This window comes from Macrobrachium rosenbergii, chromosome 48 (genome assembly GCF_040412425.1).
Source record: "Macrobrachium rosenbergii isolate ZJJX-2024 chromosome 48, ASM4041242v1, whole genome shotgun sequence".
NCBI classification, from domain to species: domain Eukaryota; kingdom Metazoa; phylum Arthropoda; class Malacostraca; order Decapoda; family Palaemonidae; genus Macrobrachium; species Macrobrachium rosenbergii.
This window is the reverse complement of record NC_089788.1, coordinates 54,003,070-54,029,547: the sequence shown is the minus strand read 5'-3', so window position 1 is coordinate 54,029,547 and position 26,478 is coordinate 54,003,070. Positions and strand designations below refer to the sequence as shown.

Sequence of the window (26,478 nt, the reverse complement as noted above, 5' to 3'; positions counted from 1 at the left end):
CTCGCCACCATTCTTTCTACAACAACCCAACAACAGAGCTTCAACGAACTAGTACCAGCATGTACTGCCACATCCGGGTATAGAAATAAACCTCCTTTGATACTGGGGCTGTTACAGGCTACCACTAAGGGAGTCTTTTTTAATAATTTTAAGCCTATTTCACAGAAATTTATGATCTTTTCTGGAAAATACTCATTAATTACTAATTGTGTTTCTTTATTAACCACTTGCGGCGTGAACCAACCTAGTCGAGGGTACAAAGAGACGTCGTAAATGAGTTCTCTCTTTACAACAAAATGTTACTCGTTAGTTCACTTGTCTGAATCCTTAGTAATTACTTTAACTCTTGAACACACGAACCCCCCTATCTCAAAGTAGTAAATATAATAATAATAATAATAAACAGTCGAATAATACTAGAGCCATGCTCTTCAAGGTGGAAAGGTTCGTGGCTAAAGTAGTAATTCAAGTAACGACTGCGATCTTTCAGCTTTTTTGTTAAACGCAAAACCGGAAAGAACTAGAGAGTTGACATCACCAAAAAACTTATCTGGTAAAAGCCAGCCCCTTAACATCAAATATAAGTCTCTTGAATTCAGAGAAATAACCAAATGGCACTCATGCCATGATGTTTTACCAATACTAGGGACGAAATCAAATGTATTGTTTAATCAAACTGCCATTTTTATCGAAAAGTAGGCTAAACCTAAAACTTCATTCATTCAGACACATGAGCTTGAGGTCTAATTAGAAAGGAGAAACGGACAGAAGTTTTCAACATATTTCTATCAAGGCTGAGCAGGAACAGGGTTTCAAGTGGTACTGGTAACTCCTGTGGGTTTCTTATTTGAGTAAATTACTTCCTGAAAGAAGACAGTTATTTTATGCAAAATTGTAAAATAAAATATATTTTTTTTAGATTTCAATAGCTGCAGTAATTATATTCTAAAGATTTTTAATATAACGATATGCCAGACAGCTACAAGTCAATGATTTAATAAAAAGAAATGAATAGCCTAAACACACAACTCTAGACAACTCTTTGAAATGGCAGAGTTCGCGGATAATCAGCAATCAAAAGCGTATATATTAGGTTGAAGGCAATAGGTTCTCTCCAAGAAATATCACATGAGACAGAAGGCTTAACGGTCCAGTTACGTTCTAGTTTAACTTGAAAGGTAAAAAAAGACTCAGAAAATGTACTGTTATGATTTTCAGTAAATGTTGGTAACTTCGCACCTGTTTCATAGATAAGCGTTCAGGAAAGGCATCTTATTAAACTTTCTAAAGTACATTGCATAGTTGGAGGCGCTCGCTATTACCTATCAATTATGTATTGTATTGATTCGTTTACGGGCTTAATTTTGGTGACCAATGGGACCTTCCGTGCCCCATTTTGTTTCTTCTTCACACACGGTGGTTCCCAATCAGGCCCTGGCAAAACCTCGTTAGAGCTTTAAGCAATTGATTTATTTCACACAAATACTGGTATTAAAATATCAAGAGCTTCAAGCAACCACTACGATCACAACAAACAGTCTGCTTAGTTATATTTAAAGTCATTAAAAAGTGTTAAAACATTCAAAACACATGACAATATATGGAAAACCATGTTTCTGGTTTCCACATAAGGCTCTTAAACCTAGCCAGGTGACATCGCATGAGTATTCCTCCGTATAGGCTTCGAGACCACTGCTTTGAAGTACGCTCAGGGACACATCCCTTAACCGTTCTTAAAACTAACGCGGGCTATGCAAGCTATAGTTTGGCACTGAATTCTTAACATATGCCGCATCTGCCCTGGACTGTCGCAACAACAGCCGCATAATTCCCAGATCTAATATTGTCAGATATCTTTGCTGCGTTAAGCTGAAGATATGCGGCAAAATCCCAGACGAACCAAAGATTCTAGTATTTCGGAGTCAGGTATTTCGGTGTCAGTTTCGGAAAAAAATGGGTGGCGTGTGCTGATAGGAAGCTTGGTGCAATTTCTTCTTATTCGGAGAAAAACTGATGGTGCGGTATATTTTGCCAGAAAGTGGATCAGAAACTTTCACTACACTAAAAATACAAATTCATGTCTATGTGCAAGCAGAAAACCATTTCATTTTAGGAAAAGGACTTCTTGACACTTCACATATAATCATTGGAGTAATACAATGAGAGAGAGAGAGAGAGAGAGAGAGAGAGAGAGAGAGAGAGAGACTAGTTAAAATTAGATACTAACAGACTATAAATTTATCCAGTTCTCCGCCATGCATATTGAAGTTCACTACTACCATGTTTTGAGAAGAGATACCTACTGAGTTTAGGGCGCTTCTAAAACTGTAAGCAAATGCGTGTGAAAAAGTAAATCAATAAATCTCTCCATCCCAGAACATTACATAAATTAAAGTACGACCATTTATAAGAACTTTTCATGAGGGTTTTTCCCAAGCTACCCCTGGGCCCTGTTGTTCACAAATTGCACTACAATTAGAGTAACATGTCACCTCCAAAGTATTGGGTTTCTGCAACCAATTTCAGTACGGAGAATCCTGCCATCCATATCTGGCTTTGTAAATAAGATACTCTGTCTACGTCATCTGTAAACTATAAAACTTATCTCACAATACAAAAAGCAAAAGGCTGGTAACATGATGGTAACTGTAGTTATTGCAGTTATCACTGATAATTTTGTTGTAAGCTTTAGTACGATGAACAACCACCATAACTATTACCGATATAAACGACACCAATACTAACGCTCCTTGAATATAATTTCGTTGCTTATCACAACATTATCTTGTATGCTGATACACACGTGAATGCACGGATTACGTGTCAGTATAAACGCTCTTATTTCCTGCCATTGATAAGCGTTGTAAAACAATTACTAAGCGACCGGAACTTGTCACACACAGGATACTAATCTGATTAACAATAGAAACTTCGTACGTAAATAGTCAGTGGATTTTTATAAACTACGCTTCAGACTTAAAATTGATAAGGCATAAAATAGAAGCGCGACATTCAGAGTTACGGTTGTAAAGACCTAGCTCTCAGCTTGGGGTTGGTATCTGGACTCTTACTGGAACTGCAACGAAGCTGCTCTCAGACAGATCTCGTACAGATTTTCCACTCCTTCAGGTGGATGGGGCTCTGCTGAAGCTTTGTATTCTAGAGGTGTAACTTTTGACTCGCATCTCCTCTGGAGAAACATCAATAAGTTTCAGCAAATGCCGCACGAAAGTTAGATATTGTTCATGAGCCTCATATAGGATAATTATAACATTGATAAAATCAATGCAACATATTTTATGTCATTGTCCTTCCCTTACTAGAATACTGTTCTCCGGTGTGGATATCTGCTTCTGCCAGAGATGTCTCTTAGATGAGCAGTTCGTGGTGGTAGGTTGCTGTTCCTAATATTATGATTATGAACTTGGACCGTCGACCTTGGACGGCCTGTGTTTAACTCACTTTTCGTGAGTTGTATTTTAATAGAATCTTTCATTTCATAGTGGTACAGCCCTCTTCCTGCCGATAACTGTGATTCATGAACAGCAGCACCAATATGCGATCAATGTGCCTAGCCGTCGAAATGGTCAGTTCCAGGTGTCCTTTAGCCCTCACACTGTTGGACTGTGGAACCTTACTCCCTTCAGAGGATGTCGTGCAATTGGACCTTCAAAGAAGTTCAAGCGAATGCATTTTCATACATTTTATCAATTTATTAATTCATTTTTCTTTTTAGTGCGATATCCTCTTTCTATATTTCGCTTTACCTTCTCTTGCATGAACACCATATTCTTTGGAAGCTGGAATTTTTTAGTCAATGGCCTCTGTGAGCAACTGTTCCTTATGAATGGGTTCATCTTCTGAATAATAATAATAATAAAAATAATAATAATAATAATAATAATAATAATAATAATAATAATAATAATAATAAACGACCCCGTGAGGGTGGTTCTCTTCAACTAAATCACACCAGAGACAGACCTAAGCAGTATAGATTGATGGACGTCTGTGGATTCATAGAAAGAAATAAAAATAAATGTCATTTTAAGAGTAAATTAAAACCTGAAGCTTTCATATTTTCACTGAACTCCTTTTATACTTTTGAGCAATTGATTTGTGCGTTCATGCATCTCACCCCTTAAACATATTTTGGGTAATGACAACACTGATTTGACAGTGTTGTGTTTAAGGACGTAAGTATAATGATTGTTTTATAGTAGTTTTATATTTAACCCAACTTCGTAATGGGTACGTATGCTTAACACGCGAGCAACACTGTACCGCGTAATTGGTGTTCTTTGTGATTGTATAGCCTATGGGTGAAAAAAAAAAACTACAATAATTTCAACAGAAACTGATGGGCTTACATTCATTTAGGGTGTATGAGCTACATGTAATTTTCTTGGAAGATCATTATCCATACAAAATACTGTATAACCTTTATATATAGGGTTAGACCTGTGTTGCAGGTCATACAGTGTTCGCTTTACTGATTCCAATAACAACTCTTAGTTAATGGCATCCGTCATTAAGTCTGATTTATTTCGTGAACTCAACTAGATTTAATACCAAATCAGCCACTGGGAGATACCTTAACCCTCGAAGGAATTGTGTTTCTTTTGAATTAATCGTCACCTTTACATTCAACATTTCTTGTCAGACACTGAAAAACCTGCTTGCCAAATCAGAAGAATTTAGGGACATTTAATTTTGAGCTGCTTGAAAGTTGGTAGAGTAATTGGTGTAGCTCTCATATTAAGTCTTCGCGGAGCTAAAAATCCCAGAGAATATAAACAATTCAGGAGTTACTTATAAAGTTTGTTTGCATACATTTTTATAGTGCTACAATCCGTGATAAGGTGACAATTTTCATAATTTTCCTTACACAGTAATCCAAGGTTTCCCGTAGCAGAATTTCAGTGAAGTCGCCGTGTGGACATGTCACCCACTGCTTATTCGATTTATGGCAGCCGTCTGAAACTGATTCTAACCTAAATGACAATGAATATGAAGTTGGTAACTGGAGGTTTGGAAACGATCAGTACAACTCTCACTCCAAGATGGTCAATGGTCATTGCAAGAAGGCAGTCACGAGCACGGTGATTATTTATACACGGGAGAGCGCTCAGAAACTTTATGCGAACCCAGTTCCTCCTTCATCTAGACACTGCAAAGTCATCAAAATGAATTTCATTACATTAATTTTGTTAATCTGCTGAACTCGAATATTTCTATTTTCTGTGCTGAGACAAGTAAAAATATATATTTTTGTATATTCAGGCCCAGCGATTATCACCCTCATCTAATTTACAAATTTCCACAAGACAAGAAACTAAATAGATGGCAAAACTCCTACATCACAACTTTTCCAGAAGAAGCGACACAATAACAATTCGTCCTCACGTTCCCATCGAGACTCCGGATTTGGAGAGAGAAAATTTCTCTCTCTCTCTTGAATTTCACTTAGTGTAACCCTAAACTTGATTTTTCAAATAATATAATAAGCCTCTGTATAGCACCATGATAACAGCTGTACAAAGGTGTGCGCGTGGATGCGCAGACATGCTGCACATATATAGGAGTGAAAGAAAGACGCTTTCTGCCTCCAAGCAGACCACCCCTCCATCGTAACGGACAGTGTCTGTTTGAAAACAAAAAGTACGATAATTGGGGCTTGAGAGAAGGAAAAAAAAAAAAAAACCATCGGAGGGTGCTAATACCGAAGGTCAAGAACTGACTGATAAGCTTTCCCCCCAGTAGTCCGAATCCCTGACTGACACGACAGGCGCCGTCTTCAACATCTGCAGGCCCAATCATTAAAGAGAGAGAGAGAGAGAGAGAGAGAGAGAGAGAGAGAGAGAGAGAGAATGGAATATAGAATTTAGGCCAAAGGCCAAGCACTGGGACCTATGGGAATGTTAGCGCTGGAAAGGAAATTGAGAGTGATGGGTTTGAAAGGTGTAACAGGGCTCTCGCTGTTGAACTATGAAATAACTGTTAGGAGAGGTTGGATAGCATGATGGAAGAAAGATAATATGAACGGAGGTACAGTAAAAGGAATGAAAGGGGTTGCAGCTGAGGTGCACTGACGGCATTAACCCCCTACGGGGAGAGAGAGAGAGAGAGAGAGAGAGAGAGAGAGAGAGAGAGTTTATTAACTACAGGTATGAGTTATTTATACCTACCAACATATAATAATGTTCGGGTAAAGATTATCATGAAATAAGCAAAATCAATTTTCCTTTCACTACAACAATTTTTGTAAATATAAAACTCCAGTCAAATTTAATTCAACAATTTTGTTTATATTTTAGTTTCCGGGTGCAATGACGCTTGCTGACACGTTGCACCTGATGACTGAACCTCAAGCCAGGCACCATAGTCTCCAACCAATACGACTCGACATCAGTTAAGAGCAAAATGCGCTACAAAACAAAAACAAGGTCATCCTTACAAACTTTAAAGGCTCGCCTGAGTCATGAAGAACATAAGTACTTCAACGTGACCTAAGTAGCCATATGAACTGGGATTTAAATAATATACGAAAACTGATTACTTTTGTGATAACATTTTGCTGAAGGACGTAGAAATTGAACGAATTCTCACCCGGTGTTTAATATCTACATTATTACTTTTTCATGAACACAAATTTCCAAAGAATTAAACCATTCGTTGCGGGGAAGGGCCAGTTTGGCTTAGGAACTGCTTAGCGCGTCGGAGGACCACTAGCTTCGATTTGAAGGTCCCATGAGAATTCCACCAGCAATGGCGCAGGCGGCTCTGTCACTTTATTTCGTACGGGGATTTCTTTAATACAAAAATAGGGCTCGCTTTCAGTAGGATTCCACTCTGATTTGAGAGAGAGTACCAAATCTTTCAAGATGGGGTGTGTCTTCAGACCTTGCATAAAATTTGAAATTGATTTTATTTCTTAACCTCCACAGAAATGACTTAACGTGAAACGATTTTTCACAAAAAGGAAATATAAAATCAACGTACCGTACGTGGATATTTGATGAGTGAAGGATAAAAATAAACGATTCTTATTATATACTTGGTGAATTGCCGTGGATTTCGTAATCTGGTCACTGTAAAGACAGTTTCAAAATCTTATTTGCCAGAGGACGCGGACGATGTTGTTATATGGTTTGAAATAATTACGCACTTGGACGAATAAGGGCGGCTTTGCGTAATGATTGTAATTAGGATTTCCACGCACGCATAATGCAGCAGACGATATGTGGCACAGGGGATGGGAAAACGTCACTGGAAGAGCTCATATTGCGCTTTATAGCATAACTGAAGAGTTAGGAAAGGAGCAGCAGCAAGTCACCAACCAAACTGAATGCTACTGCTGCTGCTACAGTCTTCGCGGGCAACAATCTAAAAAAAATAAAAATAAAAAATAAAATAAAATAAATAAATAAATAAAACAAATAAATCGTGAAGATCGGACCGCAAGAGGTGATGACAAATTTACATCAGCATCAAAATGTTTTTAGATTATCTTTGTGGAGTAGCACATAATTCATCTCTGGTAAATTTTGTCATTCTTTTAACAATGTTTAAAATAAATCCTTAAACTCTTTTTAATTTTACATTTACTTCTGATCCTTCATTTAAGCGTGAACCTATATTTTAATTATACATCTAATAACATCATTATTTTGCTTCCCCAACAAAATCGCTTGAGAAAACAAAATGTATGTTTTCTGTCGGGATTTTGAGCTTGTCTAAACATATTGGCTTGCCAGATTAGCTGTCAGGATTGTGGCATTCCTTCAATCACTCCCCATATATATGTACACACACACACACACACACACACACACACACACATATATATATATATATATATATATATATATAAATATATATATATATATATATATATATATATATATATATATATATATATAAATATATATATATATATATATATATATATATATATATATATATATATATATATATATATATATATATATATATATATATATATATGACTATTTATCACATCACCGTGATTCTATACAATCAGAAAGCTACAAACGTCCTTTAATATCAATTCACTCTACCTCCAGGACGGGACGGTGGACTTTATTATCAGCAAAAATTCCCTTCGGTAACATGTGAAAATATATTACTTCCGGTAAGTGAGTGGTATTAAAGGACGTTTGTAGCTTTCTGATCTCTATATATATATATATATATATATATATATATATATAATAATAAAAAGGTACTATATATTCAATGAATTTCAGGTCAGCTACACCCGTTCAGCTACTGATGTCGTCAGAGAATTTTCTAGCGCGACGCGTCATACCAGCCCAAAGAACGACTCATCGGACGCAAAAATGGAAACCTTCCGGTAAAGCCAATGAAATGATTATCCTCGTTGCCCAGGAACAAATTCGTCAGTCAGCGAACCAACAAAGCACATTCTGCTGAACCAACAAACATTCTGCTCAGCAACCTTTGGGTTCTAAAATTCTAAATGTACGATGAAATGTTTCGCATTTCTTTGGCCCAACTCCACAGGTTAAACTTAACATTTCCATGAAATCGTGACAAATAACGAATGATGGCAGAGATAAATAATCTCGATAGTGAATTTCATAATACTGCATTGGTAACAAGCTGATTAACCAAATTAAGAGACAGAAAACACCAAGTAACCAAACGACTCCTCTGCCTGGTTGCTTTATGAATAGTCTTTTGGTCCACTTGTTCTCGAGAGATTAGCCCTCTCTCTCTCTTTCATATATACAGTATGTGTGTGTGTGTGTTTGTGTAAATCTTCATGTACCTTCAATATTTCTGATATAGTTCGCGATCTTAACTGGGAACACTGGACACAGCAAGTGAGCGAACACTTACAGTAACACCTTCAACATTCTGCGCAGAAATGAACGTAGGCACGAATGCAAGCGTATGTGCCCTATAAACTATGGACAAGAGAACCAACGACCATTTCTAAGATTACGTGTTAGGGTCGGTAGAGGGGTCGACACTTTCACTTCCATGAAATTCTTTCTTTGGGTACAAATTTACATTGTGCTGTTATTAGTATTTACAGTTATATTAAAATCTTTGAAGATTAACTACCCCATGAATCAAAATAGCAACTAGCGCCATATGACGCCCAAATATTAAGTTTGTTAGGATGTGTTGCTCATACTGATATTAAATAAAACATCCTTGTCACACTTGGTTACGGTGGAAATATTCTGGATGATGAAAGAATCCCAGGCCTCTAGACCCCAACAGGTTAACATGTGCCCTGAAGTAGGGAAACTGGTCTCGTCATGGGAACCTGACACGTATGCTCTTTGAATGACATATATCACAGATTCGGGTATTTTTCAATAGCATTCAGTATCTTATACAGCCAGCTATCTATAAACTATTATTGAATCAATATCTTAGGTGATTATCTATGACCTGATATTAAAATCCGGGAAAACAGCTAACACATGCGAACCGGGTGTTTCTTACAATACACTTGTACTGGAATTTCCCGTTTCCCAGCAGAGAAAGCTATAACTTTTCATTGCGGCCTTCGAAGTTCGATAACTACGCTGAAAAGAAATATATTTACCCTTGGTTCTAAAATGAAGACGACAGTCATTAACGAGAAACACTTGTTAGAGATGTGGATTACAATGGCAGTAAAAAGCGACACTTACCGTAAACAGAAACCCATTTTTCGAACCAAGTCACTGACCAGGCTCAAAGACGATGGCGATTTCGATGTTAAAGTAAATACCAATCCATAAGGCTGTTCGATAGCTTCTCCGAAAAGTTGCGCTCAACACGCCAGCTACAGTTTCCTCCTTTTTTATTTATTTCACCACATATTCTTTAGTACAAACAAAGAATCCTCCTACCACCTCTCAAACAACTTCGCACGATCCAATCCTACTGTGCTCTCCTTAGGAGCCTCAACGGTAAACTGACATAACCTGCCCCGTGCAGACTCAGCAACCGCAGCCGCTGGGCGACATTCCCGAACCCCAACCACGGTGGCGCCTCAAGGCAAATCATAAGTTGGCAACTCTCTCTTGAGTTGCCTAAGACACTTCTTATCCGCAGGTTTTCCTGTTACTGCCTAATATACTCTTTCCTGATGATACCTTTTCCGTGATTAAAACACACCTTTCTGGAGAGAACATCTTGTGGAAAATAACGGGAATTTATCAGGACTCATGAGATGCTCCGCGTACGGTACACTTATCGAATGGGCAACGGCGACGATGATGACTCAACATGTTTGTGTGCGGTAAACCTGATTGTTCCTAACTGTTGTGCCTCTGGCGATTTAACCGTATAAAACTAAATGGAAGTGAATACTTTCCCTATGAAATTTTCTTTTTTGTAAATTGTTATATCGAGGCCTTGAGGTAATATCAGTAAAGTCATTAGATGCTGGGAATGCAAAACCATTACAAGATGTCTCTTTTACGATGGCGGCGTCTTGTTAGTCATGATGTTCATGAGATCAGTCATTTTCAGCAAACGGTTGAGATTATACAATGTGAACATTATCACCTACTCTTCGAGATCATAAAGGAAATTCAAAGACTTTATTCCCAAGCATAGCCTATTCTTTCCCTCTACAGACTGAAAAACACCTTCCCTTCAAATCAAGATTATTTTTCTCCTCGCCCTGAAATTCCTTACTCAGACATTGTATCTCAACACGATTCGCTTGTTCATTCACATTTAACAATCGATGATTTTCATAACTCTCAATCAAAAGTTTTGTTTTGATTCAATTTCCTAGCATTTTTTTTTTTTTACTTTCCGTTTGTTCGAGTCCTGTTTCTAGGGCCCTCTGAAAGTCTTGTGTCTGTTTTGTGACATAATATACATTTTCTATTATAACATCAGCATGACAGTTTCTATACGTGTGTGACTCATTCCTTTCTCTTGATCATAACCATCATGTCAAACAAATATATGACAAAGATAATATTCATCCTTCACAATCTCGTTTGTGTAAATACGTACATATTTGCAGATTTATGCAATTATGTCTAAAGATGAGAGAATAGGAAACGAATAATATTGTTCCCATAGATGTTTGACTTGAATCTCAAAGTTTCTACGACGCACGCCTTCGGTCTGTGGTTACAGTATCCATGAATAGAGATTTGTTTGTTAAGTATTCATGAATGGAGTAGGCTTTGGGGTATGAATCTTAACCCTTTTAAACTCGGAGTATGATAAATAGTCAATCCAGAACACTGCTTTACATGCAAATGGTATCATTTTAAATGCCAGTGAATCTTTTAAGATTTTAGGTGTAATTATGATAAGACATTGACTTTTGAGAAGCATGTAAGTAATATTGGGTCCTTTGTTTCTCAAAATGTTGGTATCTTGCGGAAATGTTTTTGAATGTTTCGTGAATAAGCTATTATATGTAAGTTTTTTACTATTTTCTTCTTCCTCGTTTTGAGTACTGCTCCCTAGTGCTCGTCTTCAGTGCTGATTGCATCTCAAACTGTTGGGCAGAGTTATGTCATCAGCCAAGTTTAATTTGCCAATACTTAATATTGACTTGCGGTATAGACGTAAAGTGAGTTCATTACGTTTGTGCACCAACGCATATTACAATGACAAACACCTTGCAATCTGCTTTACCTACTGGTTTTGCTCACCCAACGCACTAGGCAGGCTGCTGCGTGTTGTTTTTATAGTCGGGGTTTCTGCCTCATAACCCACTATTCCCATCAGCTATGATCAGACTACACCAAGGTTGAAAATTCACAGGAATTCCAGCTGACTTTTTTTGAGTACAGTGTCTGGACTTTCAGGATCCCAAAATAAGATCATTTTTATACAGTTTTATTTAGCTTGCTTTTTTGTCTGTTTGACTGGGTCAAATCTCATAACTCAATTTTCGACCTGTTCCCTTTGTCTCATGGACTTGAAATTTTGCATGATTACTCAATCCTGGTGACAATAAAACCTTACATGATCAGTAGGTCAGCAGACCTCTAGTGACCCTACAGTGACCTCTCCCAGTGTCTCAGGATTTGTATGAAGTGAATATCTGAATATCTCTTCGGATTTTTCATACCTTCTTCAACTCGGTAGATTAAGTTAATAACTCGACAGATTTTTCAAAACTTCCTTGGCTTGACAGGATATTACAGAATATCACATTCTATTTCATTAGCTACAGTCATAAATCAGCTACGATTTCTGTCAAGGCTAAAAAGTATAAAATAAAAAATATAAATCTTTTTAATATGCTTTTATTAAATGCATTAAAAAGGAAAAAATAATTTTTGGTGCATACCTGGATTTTCTTACAATTAATCCTGTCCACAAAAAATAAAGCGTAGGTGCCAAACACTGAAGGAAATACTACAAGAAATAAAAAATTTTTCTTGTAGCATTTCTTCTCATGTTTGGCCCCAACGCTTTTTTATTTTTAATACACATGATTAATTGTAAGAAAATCCTAGTGCCTCAAAAATTTTTTTACTTTTTAGTTCATTTAATAAAAGCATATTGAACAAAAATTTTTTTTATTTTTTTATTAATCAAGGGTTTGTAAAAAAATTATTTAAACAAAACATGGCCAATGTTCAATTTCTAAACTCATATAGCTCACTAAAATCTTATAACCATAATCTACAGTAGGCAAATGAATAACATTTCTTCATCCGTGAAACATACCAAAGAAGAAAGCTTAAATAAAGAAAATATAAATAAAAGTTGTACCTTGGTGAGTTTGGAGTTATCCTAGGGCTACCTGGAGTACTCTTTCTTCTTGATCTTTGAGGACTGAGTGGTTGACAGTGTATCTGATTTGGACTTTTCTTGACAAGCGGAGCTTACTTTACTAAAAACAAAAACCATTACAGCTATTAATGTATTCCTATTAAAATTTTTGAAACAATACAATGCTTAACCTGAGACCTTTCATGCATCCTTTCACAGCATCCCTTTTATATCATAACATAATACAGTAAAAGGTATTTCACCTTTTGATATAGAAAATGAGAGATTCTGCCATAGTATTGTAGATGTCAGCAAAAATGCTTTTGTTTTTATTATTGAATTCTGCAAGAGTACTGTGGATAATTGTATCACATTTTGCTTCTGATGCTTATCTACCATTAACAATACAGTAATCTCTTCCATATCAGCATTAATACAACCAAAGCACTGCTGGATAATGGAAATTTCAGATATTATAAAAAAATACTAAAGATGTAAAACTGCAACTTTGTACCCTTACTCTTCCACCTTATCAATACTGCATAACCATTACCCTTACTCTTCCACCTTGTCAACCATATGCATTAAGTATGCTTATTAATAACAATCAACACACTTTATTATGCTTATAAACAACACAAATTACACTGTACTGTACAGTACTTTACACAAAAACCAAACTGAATAGAAATGCATAATACACAAAATGTGAAAAAAAAATTAACATTGAAATACTCTCTCTATCACTCTCACACACCAGTAAGACGCGCCAAAACTGCTTTCATGGGCCAGATTGAAAACCTCACTCTTTTAAAAAAGAATAACCCAGACAGAGAAAGAGAAAGGCAAGCACATGCACACTAGCATGATGCATACACATACAGTGCATATACACATATATATGTATTTATCCACACTGAATATATGGAACATGTAGATACTGTTTTTGTATTGCATTTGGTACTTCCACATTAAAATTTAATAAAAATTCTATTCAAGTGTGTGTGTGTATGGAAGGCTTTTTCAAAATTTATATATATACTAAATTATATTGTTATTTTTATGGTATACAAAAATTTATGAAATCTTTACACCATCCAAAACACACTGTAGTAAGCTACTAGAGATTAGGCTATTGTAAAATGACAAATTTTTAATTAATTTGTATTTTTCATACCATACAAACCTGAGGTCTTCACATATCGATAGCATTTGCAGAGTTGAAAGTCCGGCCATTAAACTTTTGCAAGGTGGTTATGGTAACCGTAACCTATGGTAGGGTGGAAGTGCTGCCCACCCAACCAGTATGCATTCAATCTCTTGGTTTACCTTTTGACCCAGGTAAAAGAATGAAAGGTGGTAAGAGGTGGGCCTTTTATGTAAAGACCTCAGGTTCGTATGTTAGGAAAATTACAAAAATAATAAAAATTTGTCATTTGTTCCTACACGAATACATACCACCAGTCTTTACATATGGAGACTTACAATTGGAGAGAGGATTCCAAGTAATTCTCTGAACTGACTGGTAGTTCGGCTCACTTGGTATTCTCTTCCTGGTCATGAAAGAGCAAAGGAATGATACCATACCTCCGATCTGTGGAACATGTGGGATGTTCAACGGCCAGACTTCTGGCCACTTCAAATCAAAGAAAAGTATGAAAAACCTTGATTCGAAAGACATGGACGAACCCACAACGTCAAAGACTATGTGGCTAAAAACAACCAACTGGCTTGCCCATAATCAGTCCTCTCTCCTTGCTAGAGAGAAGATAGGAAATGCATCTATTAATCCAAACAAAAATGGATTACAGACAGGATACTCAAGTCATGCAGATCACCTTCATGCATGCCAGTCCAGCTCATGTCAGCTTGCACACTCTTCCTCTGTCCACTGGAAGAGGACGGAAAACAGGAGGAAGGTAGGTAGCCAGTCCCGCCACACCTTCCTGTAGCACACACCTTAGGTGAAATGCAACCTGTCCTTAAGAGCTGGGTAAACTACATGACTTATTGAGCACCCACCAAGGATCCAAAGAAAGAAAAGAGTCCAAGGACCCAAGGGCAATAGCCGAGGTAAAGGATAAGAATGTGAACTGTACAATTACAGTCTATCCTAGTACCAGATCGAAGGGTTCTTCCTGAATGCCACAGATCGATGGATGACTGTGGCCCCTAGAGACGTCTCAAATGTACTGATGACCACCAGGATATTGCAGGGTATGTTCTCAAGGTCATTCCCCTAGGCAAAGAAATGATCCCTTTGCCTATGGTCAACACTCCAAGATAAGAGGATATGCATGTGAATTTCACAAATACATTCTATCCCAGTACTTGAACTACATATCCTTGCTGAATGTGGGCAGACATATGGATAGTTTTGCCTTCTATAGATCTTACCGAAAGCGTACTGATGTCCAGTAGGAAGTTTGTGGTAAGCTCGGCTGAACAGTTTCTAGCTAAAGAAAGGATCCCTTTGCCATCATTTCTTGGGCAGCTCAAAGCTAATGAACCAGTTGTTAGCTTTGGGTTGAAGGACTAGATTATGGGGATAACAGAGGAGTCATACTGTCTTTGGTGCCACAGGACCATCGAAGGAAAATGATCAATCTAACTGATCACCTTCAAATATGTAGAATAAGCAGATCAGAACAGAGCCAACAACACGAAATCAAGAGAAGAAAGAGTATGATCAATCTTCTTTTGAGGTTGAACGAGAACCGAAAGTCAAGATCAACCGTCCTATCCCTTGATTTCTTCGAAAAAGTGCCATCTCACTTTTCATCCCTTGTTGGCCACTGTACCGAAAGTACTTCTGTCTGTCCGAGTACTACCACTGTCGCAGATCTGACATGTAAGGACACTAGGACCTTTGGAGACCATGTTAGTATCGTGGTGTCATTGTTACCACACTGAGGATTGTAAGCAGCAATTACTGCCTACATCTCCCACTCCTCACAGGAGTAACGTAACAGCACAAGGACCAAGGATAGGGCTCCAGACACCTCCTTGACTGAAAGTAAGTTTTTAGAACTTAGTCTCCAGATCAGTTGACTGATATATCTGTTCAGACAAGAAACTAAGTTATCTATCAATACATGTCTAATATCATTCCTTTCCCCTTTAGCTAGAGAGAGGAAGGGTATGCCACTAAAAGATACAGTTGTGTACAAACCCACAATGTTGAAGACTATGTAGCTAAAAATAACTAACTGGCTTGCCCATAGTCAGTCCTTCTCTCTCCTTGCTTGAGAGAAGGTAGGAAATGCACCTATTAATCCAAACAGTGCTGGATTATAGACAAGATACTCAGCCATGCAGATCACCTGCATGCACGCCAGTCCAGCTCCTGACGGCTTGCACACTATTCCTCTGCCAATGGAAGATTATTATTATTATTACAATAGTTTAACCACGCCATTAAGCTGATTAACAGCTCCCATAGGACTGGCCAGAAGGATTAACATGAAATGGAGTAACAGGTCTAAGCCACAGGCTATGCACTAGGTTAGTTAGTTAGTTAAGAATGATTTGTTTAACCAGACCTCTGAACTCTTTTAGGGTTCTTCTCGGGATGCACTAGGACGACTAAATGATGAATGAATAATGAAATTTTTAAATATGCAAAAAGTCATATGCTTACATACTAAAACACAAGCACACATTAAATACATTTTACTCAAGTTTTGTCTGTACAATTATAAATATATATAAAACTGAGTAATAATAAAATTCTGAATAACTTAAGATTTCCTAAATTTAGATTTTTTTATGTTAGCTGCAAGTGGGATTTTGTATTTTCATAAATTACTTTTTATACTTTATCAATTAATTTACATTTCCTCATGAATATTAACACTGAGTCAATTGAAAATGTTGCAGAATGATAAAACTTCACCAATCGATCCATTTAAAAAGTTGGTAACCAAAGTTGGTTATATTTTGGGCATTCCCATAACACATGTTTAACTGTTATTATCAGTTTGCATTCTGAGCATTCAGGACCTGGTTCATATGGACTGCTCATTAAGTGTCCATCTATGTGTGGCCTATTCGGAGACGTGTTAGAGTTACTTGCGCATGTCTCTCGCCTTGGTATGACGAACTCCATTCTTTAAGTTCCAGGTTTTATTTGCTTCAACTTATTATCTTCAGGTTCTTCATTCCATTTATTTTGCCATTTGTTTACAATGCCTATTTTTATAATGTGTTATATAATCGTTAACCCAGATATTTACACTAGATCGTGTCATATGGGCTGTTTCTTTAGCTGCTTTATCAGCCTCTTCATTTCCCTTAATCCCTACATGGGCAGGGATCCAACATATTTCTCTATTTTTCCCATTATTATATAACTTATGAAGTACTACAATAACTTTGTCGTACAATGTTATTTTTTGGTTTGTAGCTCTGAATGGCTTCGATGGTGCTTCTGGGGTTGCTAAAAATTACAAAATTATTACATGAGTTTTCTTTAATTATTTTTATGGCTGATGCTATTGCGCATAACTCAGCTGTAAAAACCAAGGCATTATCAGGTAGAGAGAACTGATAAATTTTGTCTTGGGATACCACAGCATATCCCACTCCTTACTCTGATTTAGATCAGTCTGTGTATATTGCGGAAAGTGGACCTTTTTGGCTTATATGCTCTATTGTATGTTGTCTATGGTGTTCTGGGGTATATGAGACTTTTTGTGCAAATTCTTATTTTATTCATAGTCCAAGGAGGAGGTAATTTTACTGCTGAAGGCAACTGCACATTTATATTCAACGACTCAAACAGTCTTCTAACTCTAAGAGGGAAAGGTGGCAAGTGATTGTTTATAAATACATCTCTTAATTCAGATAATTTTTTGGTTGGGGAATCACTTGTTTGAATTCTCAAGGCACTCTTCACTGTTACAAACTCTCAATGGAGAGAGAGTGGTAGTTCACCACATTCATCTTGTAAAGATGAGGTTGGTAATGATCTAAAGACTCCTGAACATATTCAAGGCCCTCGTTACGAACTGGGTCTAATGTTTTCAGCGTTGCATCTGATGCTGAGCCATATATTTCGCTTCCATAGTCAATGATAGACAGCACTGTTGCTTTATACAGTACAGTAAGGGTATGTCTATCGGCACCCCCTCGTGGTGTTTGATGGTTTTTTAATTAGAGTTAATGATCTTTTTTTTTTATTTTGATTTTATGTATGTTATGTGAGCTTCCCAATTTAGGTGAGTATCTCAAATACTTATCCCAAAAATTTTGCTGTCTGGCCAATTGGTATGGAATGATTTCTCATTTTTAAATCTATTTTTTTACCTTTCTTCCACTTTTTATTTTTATAAAATACAACTGCTTGAGTCTTAAGTATGGACAATTTAAAGCCTACAGATGAGGTACATTCATCTATTTTTATTACAGTATAGTTTTATGAATGATTCACTCTACATGTTTTATGCAAGATGCTAAATAATATATTGCAAAATCATCCATATAGAGGTTACTTTTTATTCCAACAGGTAGATTATTACTGATATCATTTATTGCTAGAGTAAACAATGTGCCACTAAGGACGCTTCCTTGTGAAACACCATTTTCAAGAGGAAATGTACGTGACAATACATCATCAATTCTCACTTGAAAAGTGCAATTTGTCAGAAAGTTTTGGATGAACCTGGGTAAATGTCCACGAATGTTGTTTTTATGTAACATTTTTTATATTGCATATCTCCATTTAGTATCATATGCCTTTTTCATTGTCAAAAAAGATGGCTACAGTAATTTATTTTCATTCAAATCCTCTTCATACATGGTCTTCTAAGTTGGATAGAGAATCCAATGTAGATCTGTTACACTGTGACCTGAATTGAATGAGAGTCAAAATTTTATTTTCTTGAATGTGCCATGTCAGTTAAGCATTTACCATTTTCTCAAGTAATTTGCATAAACAACTTGTTAAAGAAATTTGTCTGTAATTATTTACATTACTGGGATCCATTCTAGGCTTGGGGATAGGAATAACTATAGCTATCGCCATTCATCAAGAAATAAATTTGAAGCCATAAGTGATTATAAAATTGTAATAAGTATGGCTTTACCAAAGGTGCTAAGTGGAAGATAATTTCAAAACAAAAATTGTCATCTCCTGGGGCAGATTTATTGCTGTTCAAGAGAGCAAATTCCAACTCTTCCATATTAAATTTTCTATTATAATATATATCTTCTATTGTTTCAAAATTTATTGTTATTAAAATTCTATATTACAGGCAGTCCCCGGGTTATGACGGGTCCAGCTTACAATGTTCACGAATGGGCGAATTTTCCGCGAATGAATGATGGGTAGATACCTTCCACAGAGAAATCCGCATTTACGTGAGTCCGCGAATCGTGAGAACGCAAATACAGTGGGTTTACTGTATTTAGCTTCGGATATAAGCTCAATCCCAGCTATAATATCCTTTCCCATTTATCAGGTCCAATAAATTTTAGCAAAAGTTTAAAGTTCCACTCCATTAGTCCCAAAAAATATATGAGACTCTTGGACTCAAACCTGGGAACAAATTCCTTTTGACTTGAACAGATTGAGTTTTAAAATTATTAAAAAACAGCACTTAAATCTTTATCTTTAAGTATGTTTTAGTCATCTGTTCTAGTTTTCTTTATATTAAACCACTAATTTTATTAGATACATGAGTAAATCTGAAATATAATGCTTGGTCTTTTCTCTTTTACCCCATTACAGTTGATGATGTTATTGAGAAGGTTCTTTAATCTTCTGTATAATAGCCTATCCGGGTAACCATTGCTGTTGAAGAATGTCTTCAAAAATGTTACTTCCTTGTGAAAAAGTTAGTAATTAGAGGACAGCCTGTAGGCTTGGAAAAGCAGAGTGCTGATATTGTTTAATTTGTATCTTATACTGCGTACATTCTCTTAGAAAATTTAAACAGTCAAGAGAAATGGGTTTTCTGTAGACTTCCATTTCTACATTGCAATCAGTCTTTGTTGTCAAGAGATCTAAAAACAGCATCCTTTCATTATTTTCCTCCTCCTTAGTACATTTCATACTGGCATGTTTTGAATTTAAAGAGTTAAAGAATTTTATAGCGTCACATTATTTCAAAATAATGAAGATGTCATGGATATAACTTCGACATAAGATGGGTTTAAAGCTCAGGACAGTTATCTAACCATTCAGTCTAATGAAAGCACAAGAAAACATTGGCCAAAGTAGATGATATTGGATTACCCATTGTTTATTAAAAATAAAAAATGAATCATAAACAATGAGATTCAACAGATCAGTAAACTTAGATTTATTTTTAGTTCCCTGAAATTCTCTCCACTGCATATTTTGTTTCCCACTATTTCTGTAACCTCTTTTGTTGGAACATTTGTACATACATTCTCAATGTTGAGGCTTACCATATAGTAATTTTTCTCAAGTTTAAAACTTTTCAGAGCATCAAAAACAGTATAGGAATTGTCTAAGGTGTGTTCATTCTTGGCCCATTCTGCTATATAAAAGATCTTAACTTGGTTTCAAACAGAGCTTTACATAAAATACTAAAATCCACAAATTTAAATTAACACTTTTGGATTTTAGTATTTTATGTTAAGCTTGTTTTGAAATCGAGCTAAGACTGCTTAAAACCTTCATAGAGAAACTAAAACCGAACTTGAATGTACATAACTCTGCATTCAACAGGAAAATATTTTAACTTAGATTCATTTTTTGACATTTGTCTGTGTTGATTGCAATCACTTCAATTTTTTTGTCTTTTGGGTAGAAATGTATTGGTTTTTAATTTTTACAGAACCTGAAGGTGGACAGTTGTCCAGAAATGTTATTAGCATAGACGGTGAATAAAGGAGAGAAGAGAATGTTGAGGTTTGTTTAACACTATAGTTGCTCACCCAATTAAGATTTCCCTCATCTGAACATTTCACAACTATAATCAATCGCCGATATAGGCAAGAGGTCCTACGTGGAGTAAGGAGTTTACAAAGTGGGAGAAAAATAAACTGGATATTTTTTCTCAAGAGATGCCTCCAGTATGGGTGTATTCCAAAATTTGTCCAATTCAAACTATACAGGTGACAACTAAAGCAAAGGAGATTCTACAAAGACTGAAAACATTTATGATGTTATTAAAAGACAAATACAGGCAGTCCCCAGTTATCGGCGGGGGTTCCATTCCCAACAGCGTGACGATAACAGAAAATCGACGATAATCGAAAATTGGTGATGGGGTCAGCGCCGCCGATAAGTGGGGATCAACGCAAATAACCAGGGATCAGAGCCAATAACCGGGTATCGGCGCCATAAAACTGGATCGCTGATAACCGGGACTGCCTGTATAGTTTTTAGATTTTAATCATGTCTTACACTACATTCAAAAGGATTGTGAAATATTTAAAAACAAAGTTTGTCTCGCCCACACTAAGAAACTAAGAGACTATTCAAACAGCGTGGTTTTTATAAACCACTACCATGTAGTGTTAATAAAGTTGTTCATAACTTTTCTGAATATCTCCTAACAAAAAGAGAGAAACACTTAGCATCTTTTAGGCTTGCACATTGTTTCAAACCAAAACCTGATCATATTTAAAATAAAAGTATGTTTAGAAGTACAGTGGGTCCCCATTAGATCACAGATCAGCAATCACGCCTTCAGTTAATTACAGGTTTTTCTGTGGAACCTATCTCCAAATATATCACGGAAAATTCAATAATTCACTGATTTTTTCACAGAGCAATATTTACTAATTACGTACTGTATTTTAATTTTATTTTCATGACTAAATACATTTTTTATAAAAAAAAATTTATCAATTTTCAAATAACATTAATGTAAATACAGCAAAATATCAATTAAATGTTAAAGGTAAAATCCCTCAATATTGATTTATTATCACCATAATATGTACTGTATAAAAAAATGATGTTAAACACCCCCCCGTCTCTCTCTCTTTCTCTCTCCATGACAACACGCTATTGCTTGAAGGAGTTGGAAGTAGTCATTCACAAAGCTTCTAGCTCGATGCTTTGGTATGTACCGTCACTAGTGTATGACTTGTACTTTCTCTCTCTCTCTCTCTCTCTCTTTGAGATAAGAAAGAGAATTTTTATGCATATGTAACATGTATGTTTATTTGTTTTGTATGATAAATAAATGATTTACTAATTTCCAAATATTAATATTAATGTAACCATAGCAAAATATCGATTCATTACGGAAAATATAATAAATTAGGTATCATCTTGACATACTGACCATGAAGGGGTTAAGCACCTGGGCAAAATCTCTCTCTCTCTCTCTCTCTATGCAAAAGGATATGTAAAATGTGAGTGATAGATAGTCAGATACATAGATAGATAGAAAGGGAGAGTGGTTGACAAAAAGATATGAATTTTTTAACCGATGTAAACATAACTCTCTCTTTACCTAAATGATTTTAGTAGAATGTGAGAGATGGATGGATAGATGGATAGATAGATAGACAGATAGACAGGGCTGGAAGTAGGAATCACACAGGAGGGTATGTTACCTTGAAGCTGATTGGCTTGTAGCACGATACACTACTGGTTGGAAGAGATAGTAGCAACCAATCACACAGCCAGATACCAGCTTTGCTAGTTGCTGACTGGCTTGTAACTCTGATGCTTTGTGAGAAAGTGTTCCCTCTTTTATTTTATGATTGATTTTAGTTTAATGTTTACCAATACTGTATAGTCTTATAACCTAGTTTTGTAAATTAACTTTTATCTACCTTTGTGTACGTACTGTCACTAGTGTATTATATATTTTCAATGTGCAATGTATTTTTGTTCTCTCTCTCTTTCTCCTTTCTCAGTTTCTCTCTCTCTCTCTTAGGGGTAACTTCACACATAGCTGTGAGCCATATATTTTTAAGGGTAATTTTTAAGATGACTTTGAAATTATGTTACTGTACAGGGTTTTAGGGTGATAGTTTAAAGTATACAGTAAACCCCCCGTATTCACGGTGTCACCTACTCGCAGATTTCTCTGTGGAACGTATATATCCATTCGTGGAAAATTCGCCCGTTTGCCGTATTTTTCACTGAGAAATATTCACTAATTACTGTATTTTCATATCATTTTCGCGACTAAATGCACTTTTTGTGATAAAACTATTAAAATACTCAGGTATAAGCATTTTTAGAGGGTTTTTCTTGTGTTTAAACCATCAAAATAGGCAGTTCTAAGTGTTTTTAAAAGGGGTTTTAAGTATTCATGATTTTAGCTATTCCTGGGGGTGCAGTATGCATCCCAGGCGAATCTGACGGGGGTTTACTGTATTTGGTGTTTGAACTACTAAAAGAGGCAGTTATAAGCATTTTTAGGGGGGGGGTCTTTGATGTTTGAACTATTAAAGCAGGCAGTTACAAACATTTTTAGAGGGGTGTTCCAACTTATCGCGGATTTTTGCTTAACATAGGTGGTTGTGATCCCTACCCCCGAGATTACTGGGGACCCACTGCCCACTGTATTTACAAATAAGATAGATATATTAAGCAACGATATCTGTACTAAAAAAAAAGCAGTGTTTAACGACATAAAAGATTTGTTTTTTTATGGTAACTGATGCATACAAGAAAGAAATTAATGTGTCACTGTTTGATCAAAATAATGTGAAAACACAGGAATTTCAGCAAAAACAATGAATAAATTTTTTCTGGACCAGATAAAGGGAAAGTTGTCATCATTATGAAGAGAAGTGATTATTTAGAGGATCCATATAAAAACACTCTTCTCTTAGAGGATACAGTAAACCGTTTATTGAACTACCTACAAAAAGGAAAGCATATACAGTAACAGACGAAGAGCATAAATGTTTATATGCCTCTAGTTGTAATCCTGGTATCCTATAAGGTTTACCAAAAATCCACAAAGAAAATATTCCCTTAAGACAAGTGCTATTATCCATCAATGCACCAATTTTCAACGTAGCAAAATTTATAAAGGAATGGGTCAAGAATGAATACACCTTAGACAAGTCCTTAAGCTTTTTTGATGTTAAGAAAAGTTATAAACTTGAGAAAAATTACTATATGGCGAGTCTTGACATCGAGAGGCTATATACAAATGTTCCAACAAAAGAGGTTACAGAAATAGTGGCAAATGAAATGTACAGTGGAGACAACAACTTCATGGGACTAAATAAATCTAAATTTATTGACCTGTTGCATATCATTGTCTGTGATTCATTTTTTTATTTTTAATAAGGAGTATTATAGAAAACAAGATGGATTAGCAATTGGTAATCTGATATTACCTACTTTGGCCAATGTTTTCTTGTGTTTTCATGAGATTGGGTGGTGAGATAACTCTTCTTTTAGTTTTAAACCCTTCTTACATTAAAGGTATGTCCATGACACCTTCATTATTTTGAAATAAAAATGTGACACCATAAAATTGTTCACCTATTTAAATTTAAAATGTCAAGACACCATAAAATTCTTCACCTATTTAAATTCAAAATGTCAATAGTACAGGCAGTCCCCGGGTCCAGCTTACGACGCTTTTCAAATATATTCATCAGAAATTATTTCCCAGTTTACGACGCATGTTCCTGGGTTACGAGGCTTACGATACCGATCCAACGGAAGAAATATGGCTCCAAAACAGCAGAATAATAAAAATTTGGAGGTTTTTTTTTATGAAAAACTCAATAAAAATGCAGTTTACATTGTTTTCAATGCACCAAAAGCATTAAAAGTAAGGTTTTCTTTGGATTTTTTACGATTTTTCAGTTTACAATGATTTTCAGTTTACGATGTGGCGTAAGAACGGCACCCCAGTCATAAATCAGGGACTGCCTGTATTAAATTTACTAAAACTGATTGTAACATAGAAATGGAAAACTACAGAAAACCCACTTTCTCTCAGCTTGTTTAGTAAGATACAAATTAAACAATATCAGCACTCTACTTTTCAGAGCCTACAGGTTGTCCTCTAATTACTTCCTTTTTCACAAGGAAGTAACGTTTTTGAAGATATTCTTCTGCAACAATGGTTACACAGATAGGCTATTTTACAGAAGATTAATGAATCTACTCAATAACATCATACACCGCAATGGGGTAAAAGAAACAAAAGACCAAGTATTATATTTCAGATTTCCTTACATATCAAATAACATCAATGATTTAACAGAAAGAAAAATGAACAGACAACTAAAACATACTTTAAAGATGTAAATATTCAAATGGTGTTTTTTAATAAGTTTAAAATTGGCAAACTGTTCAAGTCAAAGGAGTCATTGACTAGTGAACTGTGTTCAATGATTCTAGTGAACTGTGTTCAATGATTCAACAAAGTTGTTGTCTACCGAAACTTTTGAACACGAAGCATAAGTTCAAGGACCCTTTTACCTCTAGGCAAGCTATTTCACCTCAGTTCCCCATATGGGAACATTTAGGATTTTAGTATTTGGTTTAAGACCGAGCTAAGACTGTTAGAAACTGTTTATATAGAGAAACTAAAACCAAACTTAAATGTACATAACTCAGCTTTCAGCACGAAAGCATTTTAATTCAGATTCATTTTTTGACATTTGTTTGTGTGTTGATTGTAATCATTTTATGTTTTTTGGGTGTAAATGTGTTGGTTTTTAATTTTTACAGAACCTGAAGATGGACAGTTGTCTGAAACGTTAACACAGAATATGAATAAAGAAAAAAAAGAAAATATTGAGGTTTGTTTTGATGCTACAGTTCCTCATCTGATTAAGATTACCCTCATCTGAACACTTCACTGCTACAATCACAAGTGCCTCAATGTTTAGACATGATGTCTATCTTAATAGAAATATTCTTTTAAGATCTAACTGTTCTCTACTCATTACATTCCTGTAGCCAACAATAACAAAAAAACTAATTTATTTAAGCAATTTCAAACTGACTTGCAAAATAGCAAAATAGCCTAATCAACATGACTTTAACCCTTAAACGCCTACTAGTGCAGCAGATAATTGCATATTTCATAAGAATCGTTCAGATAGTGAAACAAGCATGAAATTTTGCACAAGTGCTCTTTAAAGTTCCCTCTATCAGAAAGGGCGCTGGCCACGCAAAAAAATTTAATATGGCCAAATTCCAAGATGGCGGCCAGTATCGACAGATTTTGGCTAATTTTTCACTAGAATGGCATGTATTTGCTTCTAGCAATATGGTAAAGCTCTTCCATACTATTTCTTGTGAATATTATGTTTCTGTAGCTTCCCAGTACAGTTTACCTTTAAATATGGGGGCTATATGGCTGCCAAGAAAAGGTAGAAACAATAATTATAATGAGAAATAATGCCCGTTCAACAATTATCGTTTTAAGCATGGATCTTGGTTTCTGTGGTTTTAGATCCTAATGAGGCCATCTCTTTCGAATAACTCATCAATTTTGAAGGAAAATTAATAAATGTAAAAGAGTGTATGTCTGCACACAACCAGGGCACACTGGTGACATCACTGCTGTGTAACTCAGCATGGGGTTCAGTGCCAGCTAATCCAGCTTTACTAATCCTGTAGTCTTAGACTAGTAGTTGTAGTATAGTTTAGTTTAGTGTCCCAAATGCTTTCTAACAAGCCCAGACCAGCTATAGTTAGATAGCCGCACCTGAATAGACAGGATGTGCCAGTAGGGAGAGCCGAGCCAAGGGTATGGGGGCTGTACATGATGGTTCATGTACTTACCCGGATGGTGTACAGATCACACGGGACTTAAA

The 26,478-nt window shown here is 35.9% G+C and overlaps 2 protein-coding genes across 2 annotated transcripts in view; one reads left to right on the top strand and one right to left on the bottom strand.

The window, feature by feature from the left end:
- The window catches only part of LOC136831403 (uncharacterized), a 475,267-nt gene that overhangs the window by 66,080 nt on the left and 382,709 nt on the right, over nucleotides 1-26,478 (top strand). The window lies entirely within an intron of this gene.
- LOC136831405 (uncharacterized) overlaps nucleotides 12,744-26,478 on the bottom strand; it is a 139,217-nt gene continuing 125,482 nt past the window's right edge. The window contains exon 6 of the mRNA XM_067091788.1: nucleotides 12,744-12,865. The gene's annotated coding sequence lies outside the window, so the exon portion shown is untranslated. The remainder of the gene's footprint in view (nucleotides 12,866-26,478) is intronic.